This window comes from Otolemur garnettii, unplaced genomic scaffold (assembly GCF_000181295.1).
Source record: "Otolemur garnettii isolate 467f Iridium unplaced genomic scaffold, OtoGar3 scaffold00004, whole genome shotgun sequence".
NCBI classification, from domain to species: domain Eukaryota; kingdom Metazoa; phylum Chordata; class Mammalia; order Primates; family Galagidae; genus Otolemur; species Otolemur garnettii.
The window spans coordinates 36,433,332-36,440,137 of record NW_003852399.1 but is presented as its reverse complement, the minus strand read 5'-3'; the positions used below and the strand labels follow the sequence as shown (position 1 = coordinate 36,440,137).

At 37.8% G+C, this 6,806-nt stretch overlaps 1 pseudogene; it reads left to right on the top strand.

The window, feature by feature from the left end:
- Positions 1-3,938: 3,938 nt before the first annotated feature.
- The window catches only part of LOC100964100, a 137,173-nt pseudogene continuing 134,305 nt past the window's right edge, over positions 3,939-6,806 (top strand).

Below are 6,806 nucleotides of genomic sequence, written 5' to 3'. Positions count from 1 at the left end.
CTTTGGGTTTTAGAGATTGAAAAAAAGAAATTGTTCAGTTGCAAGATATATCATACAGGTTGGAGCTTAGGAATGAGGACAGGGTTGAGTTGAGTTTGAGGGTACATCACCACAAAGACAGTAACTAAAGTTGTGAAAGTGGATATATTCATAAAGGGAAAGGGTGTGGAAATTGTAAGAAGCACAGAAAAGAACATCAAGAATATTTATTTAAGGCACAGAAAGAGAAAGAACATCTAGTAATTAAGCATACAGAGTGTCAGATTAATAAGACTAAATTCAGGACCATACATTACAATGTAGAAACAAGGAGGCATAGAATGAACACTTTTACCATGGCATTACAGCCTTCAATTTAATTAATACTCTGAACCATATTCAGTTATTTTTGAGCAATACTGTCTTGGCTTAATAATACTATATGTTGATTTCTTCATCAGCAAAATGGCAATAAAAATAATAACAAACAGAGCTTTAAAGAAAATTGAATCAATGAAAATAAAATTCTTAGAATATTGCCTGGCACCTAGTAAACATCTGGTATTTTTACCGTTATAATTTAAATTTATACATGAAGAAACAGGGAAAGGATTAAAGAAATTCTAAGTGAAACCAGAGAAGTCAGCAAGGAGGTGATGTTCAACAGTATCACAAGCCAAAAAATAATGAAGAAAGTACAAGCAGGCTTGTCATTAGAAAGTTCACTTTCTTTTGTCCAGAGAGTTACAATAATGATGAGAACAAAATCTAGAATTGATGTGGTTAGAGAGAAATATTCCAGCTATATAAAGGTAAATTTTCAGTAGGCTTTTGGGGAACTAACCACACATACTGAAGAAGCTCATCAGCTTCCCTGTGTTGTAATAAAAATGTGTATTCAATTGATGTATGCCTATACCACAGTATCAGTTGTGCTATATTATCATTAATAACTAATAAGTAACATTAATTTGTTTATATCTCAAAATGCTATAATGAAGAGAAAAGGTCTTTATGTTCCTAGTACCCAGCACAGCACTTACAAAATAGACGACATTAAACAAATAAAGTTTAGACACAGATAAAGAAAAAGCAGGGCTGTTGCCAAAGGAAAACTACTAAATTTGAAATAAATATATGTAATCTTATCTCTTTTAAAAAAATATTCTTAAGTTTACAGATCTATTTATTTCAGCCATATTTTCAGTGTCATTATTGTTATGGAGAACTGTAGCAACAGAAATACATAAAATCCCCTTTGGAAGAAATCAACATAGTATACTAGCAAGCAAGAAATTTTTCCCCAAGATTTTATAGTGGCATATATAATTTCATAGGCTTGGATATGATTATGGATTGGTAAATTTCTTAACAAAAGGTTACATGCTGTTTAAATGCCATGATAGAACTGCAAACTGTATTTCCCATCAACCCAGACCAAGGTCCCAACTGCCACAGTCTGCCACAGTACAGCTCAGTGGTTCTTCTTTAATTGGCTTGTAAGCCTTTCCTGTTTTTAGATGAAGGATGATTTGGCTAATTAACAATCTTGTGGGTTCTTTCTTATTTTCTAGCTGGAAATGAAAATGACGCTCTTCTAGTTAGTTTGAAAAAGTTAAAAAAAAATCTCATGTCTGGAAATGGCTTTATAAATGTTATCAAAATTAGCCTAAAGAGTTGAGAAATGTTTTTGTGTAGATACAGTGGGGAGATAGGGTCTGTATGATACACATGTGTGTAAACATAGCAAGAATATTGATTGAGCACATAGTTTACTAAGTGCTCTAGTAGAAATTGAAAAGAATAAAAATATCTGACATGGATATTGCCTTCAAGGAGTTTACAATTAACTAGAGGAATACTAAAAGAGTAATTTAAAATTTTAGAGCAATTGAAAAGATACTCTCATAAACACTTATACCCTCATTATCAATTCCCTGCACTTCTCCAATAATCTCCAGATTCTTCCATCCGTTCAGCACAATTCTGCATATTGTTTATAGAGAATCATTCCTAAATAGACCTCATGCCACTATTTTAGCTTCAAAACTTATAATTCCGATCCTCACAAGAGAATAAAATCCACCCTTTTGAGGTGGCATACAAAGCACTCTGTGACTTGGCTGCTAGATACCTCACTATCACCATTTTAAACCCTATATTTAATGCCCAACAACACTTGGATGTAAAGCCTGAAGTTCCATAAGAACTCTACGGTATCTCCCCCTAAAATATTGTTTACACCATTTTCTCTACCTAGCATGCCCTTCCATTCATATGGCATTATATTAATACATCTAAATTTTGTTCAAATGTCATTTTTTCCCAGTAGAAATACAGTAATAGATTCAGAGTGCTTCCATTCTCAGGGTCATAATCAGTGGTAGTCCAGTAAAAGTTTAACAATCAGCTCTCAAGATGTTTTTTAAAAGCCTAACTTTGTAGTATTTATCAATTTCCATGGTATAAAATATACCCAAATTGGTTTATTTCAAGCTCCTAAATTGGCATCACACTAACAGGAAATTGGGAAGAGATGCCTCATTGGCTCTCCTAAACCAGCATGAACTGGCTCTGGTGCATTTTTGGTTTTAATCCAAGAAAGTTGCCTGCAAGTTATAGATTACAGAACTCTCTAAATTAATTAACATAATACTGACTTGTGTACTTTAGCTGCAAAACAAAAATGCTAAATGAAGGTCTAGGATATTTATTTTTTTAAGTCTTGTTGCAGAATTTGATAATTTCCAATCTTTTTTCGAACATCATCTCTAGGAAATAAATCCCTTGGGATTAATAAGAGTATATTTGTACCATTACTCCAAGCTTCTCCCCATTTTCCCTTTGTATGATAGATAAGTCACTTGATTTAAAACTAAAGTTAATGTTTCCTTGACAATATTTTACAAGAGGATGAAAAAATTTCTATTGTAGAGGCTTTTTAAAACTCTTTACGTCCTTGTTAATATGTTTGTAATTTCTAAATAATATTTGTCGAGGGGTGGAGCCAAGATGGTGGACTCCAGCCAGCTTCCCACAGAGGCTCCCGTCCAGAAGGAGACTTAAAGGACAAAAGTTTAGCAAGTAAGCTGATACTTTGGAGCTGAGCCAAGAGAAAAGAATGAAGAATGCACAACTTTACTAAGACAAGCCTGTGACCCCCAAAATACAATCAAAAGGTACAAAACCACCAGCAGCAGCGGAGTCCTTCACTCCTAGAGCTGTGCACACCGGGGTCAGTGGTGGAGGAGCCCATTGCTCCGGGTGGGCCCAGAACTGCTTGCTAGAGCCACATACACCCCTTGGGGAAGCAGCAGAGGAGTCACCCACTCTGGGCAGGCCCAAAAATGCTTGCTAGAGCCACCCATGTCCTGTGGGTGGTGGTGGAGGAGTCCTCCACTGTGGGCAGGCCCAGAACTGCTTGCTAGAGCCACGCACACCCTGTGGGGGCCAGCAGAGGAGTCCCCACTTCAGGTGGGCCCAGAACTGCTTGCTGGAGCCATGCATGCCTTGCAGGGGCTGGTGGAGGAGTCCCCCACTCTGGTTGGGCCCAGAACTGCTTGCTAGAGCTGTGCACCCTGTGGGCAGCAGCAGAGGAATCCCCAGCTCCTGGTGGGCCAAGAACTGTTTGCTAGAGCCATGCGAGATGCACAGGGGGCAGCAGAGGAGTCCCTCACTCCGGGCAGGCCCAGAACTGTTTGCTAGAGCTGCACACATCCCGCAGGTGGCAGTGGAGGAGTTCCCAGCTCCAGGTTTCCACACTAGACGGGCCCAGAACTGCTTGCTAGAGCCACATGTCTTGCAGGTGGCTGTGGAGCGTTCCCCAATCCAGGCATCCATGCTAGGCAGGCCCAGAATAGCTAGAGCTGTATAATCTCAGCATCCCTGGCCAGCTGCCCAAGAACTATGAGAGGACAGTCAGTTGACAGGGAACCATACTAGAACAATGGTACCCTAATATGAAGAGCAGCAGCCACAGCAGTGGGAACAACAAGGCTTACACCCCTCAGGCTCTTCTGGACAGACACATTCTGCCTCTCTGGGCAATAAGAAGAAGCTGGCATCTTCTCCAGTGGAGCCCACTGACTGAAAGGTTCTGGTATGGTCCCCACGAAGTGTAAATTAAGCATGGGGCTAAATAAGCAGGAAAACTCTGGTAATTTGAATAACCAGAGTAGATCAACTCCTCTGAGGAAGGATGGGGTAGATTCAATAGAAGATTCCATCCATAAACAGATGGCTGAGATGTCAGAAATCGAGTACAGAATTTGGATAGCAAATAAGATTAACAGAATGGAAGAGAAGAGGGAATTAGAATTTCAAGAAATGATTCAAAAGATATCTCAAGAATTCAACAATATCAAAGATAAAATGAACAAAGATTTTGAAACACTGAGGCAAGAGGTTGCAGCCCTCAAAGATCTGAAAAATATGGTAGAATCCCTCGGTAACAGAATGGAGCAGGCAGAAGAAAGAATCTCTGACATTGAAGACAAAGCTTCTGAATGTTCCCAAGCATGCAAGGATGAGGAGAAATGGAAAGCAAAATGGATCATTCTCTCAGACAGCTCTGGGATAATTTGAAGAAAACTAATATTTGTCTTATAGGAATCCCTGAAGGTGACAAAGTGGTTTCACAAAGCAGAGAGGCTCTACTTCATGAAATTATGAAAGAGAACTTTCCAGACATGCCAAGAGATTCTGAAATTCGGATAGCAGACAACTTTAGAACCCCAGCACAACTCAACCCGAACAAGACATGTCCCAGGCACATCATAAGTAACTTCACTAAAGTTAATATGAAAGAGAAAATCCTGAGAGCAGCTAGACATAAGAAAACCATAACCTACAAGGGGAAGAATATTAGAATGACTGTAGATCTCTCTGCTGAAACCTTTCAGGCTAGAAGAGGGTGGTCATCAACTTTAGTCTCCTAAAACAAAAAAACTTTCAACCCCAGGATCCTGTATCCAGCTAAACTGAGTTTCATTTATGATGGAGAAATTAAATACTTTAATGACACTCTCATGTTGAAGAAATTTGCTATAACTAAACCAGCCTTCCAGGATATTCTCAGACCTATCCTCCATAAAGACCAGTGTAATCCTCCACCTCATAAGTAAACTCACACAGAAAATTTTGATCAAATTCCAATTTCCAGAGTGGTGAAAGGATTAAAGATGTCCACTGAAAATTTGAAAAACTCCATACTCAAAATTATACCACGTTTATCAATATTCTTATTCATTGTGAATGGCTTAAATTGCCCTCTAAAGAGGCATAAGCTGGCTGACTGGATACAAAAACTCAGGCAAGATATCTGCTGCTTTCAAGAATCCCACCTTACCCTAAAAGACAAATATAGACTGAGGGTGAAGAGATGGTCATCTATATTCCAGGCAGATGGAAAGCAGAAAAAAGTAGGCATTGCAATTTTATTTGCAGATACCATAGGCTTTAAACCAACAAAAGTAATCAAGGATAAAGATGGACACTTTCTATTTGTTAAGGGTAATACTCAATACGATGAGATTTCAATCATCAATATCTATGCACTCAACCAGAATGCACCTCAATTTATCAGAGACACTCTAATGGAAATGAGCAACCTGATTACTCCCAGCTCCATCATAGTTGAAGATTTTAATACTCCTTTGGCAGTGTTGGTTAGATACTCCAATAACAAGCTTAGCAAAGAAGTTTTAGATTTAAAATTAACCATTCAGCATTTGGATTTAACAGACATCTACAGAACATTTCACCCTAACAGAAGTGAATACATATTTTTCTCATCAGCCCACAGAACATACTCCAAAATCGATCACATTTTAGGTCACAAGTCTAACTTCAACAAATTTAAAAGAATAGAAATTATTCCTTGCATCTTCTCAGACCATCATGGAATAAAATTGAACTCAGTAAAAACAGAAATCTGCAGATTCATACAAAAACATGGAAGCTAAAGAAGCTGATGCTGAATGATAGGTGGGTCAGAGATGAGATCAAGAAGGAAATTACCAAATTTTTGGAACAAAACGATAATGAAGATTTGAGTTACCAAAACCTCTGGGATACTGCAAAGGCAGTCCTAAGAGGGAAATTTATAGCACTGCAAGACTTCCTCAAGAAATCAGAAAGAGAGGAAGCTAACAAATTAATGGGACATCTCAAAAAACTGGAAAAGGAAGAACACTCCAATCCCAAACCCAGCATAAGAAAAGAAATAACCAAAATTAGAGCAGAATTAAATGAAATTGAAAACAAAAAGATTATACAACAGATCAACAAATCAAAAAGTTGGTTTTTTGAAAAGGTCAATAAGATAGATAAACCTTTGGCCAAACTTACCAAGAAAAAAAGAGTAAAGTCTCTAATCTCATGAATCAGAAATGGTAAAGATGAAATAATAACAGACTCCTAAGAAATTCAAACAATCCTTAATGACTATTACAAGAAAGTTTATTCTCAGAAATATGAAAAGCTGAAGAAAATTGACCAATACTTGGATGCATGCCACCTCCCAAGACTTAGCCAGAATGACGTGGAAATGTTGAACAGGCCTATATAAAGTTCTGAAATAGCATCAACTATACAAAATCTTCCTAAAAAGAAGAGCCCGGGACCAGATGGTTTCATGTCAGAATTCTACCAAACCTTTAAAGAGGAACTAGTACCTATACTACTTAACCTTTTCCAAAAGATAGAAAAAGACGGAATACTACCCAACACATGCTATGAAGCAAACACCACTTTGATCCCCAAACCAGGAAAAGACCCAACAAAGAAAGTAAATTACAGACCAATATCACTAATGAATATTGATGCGA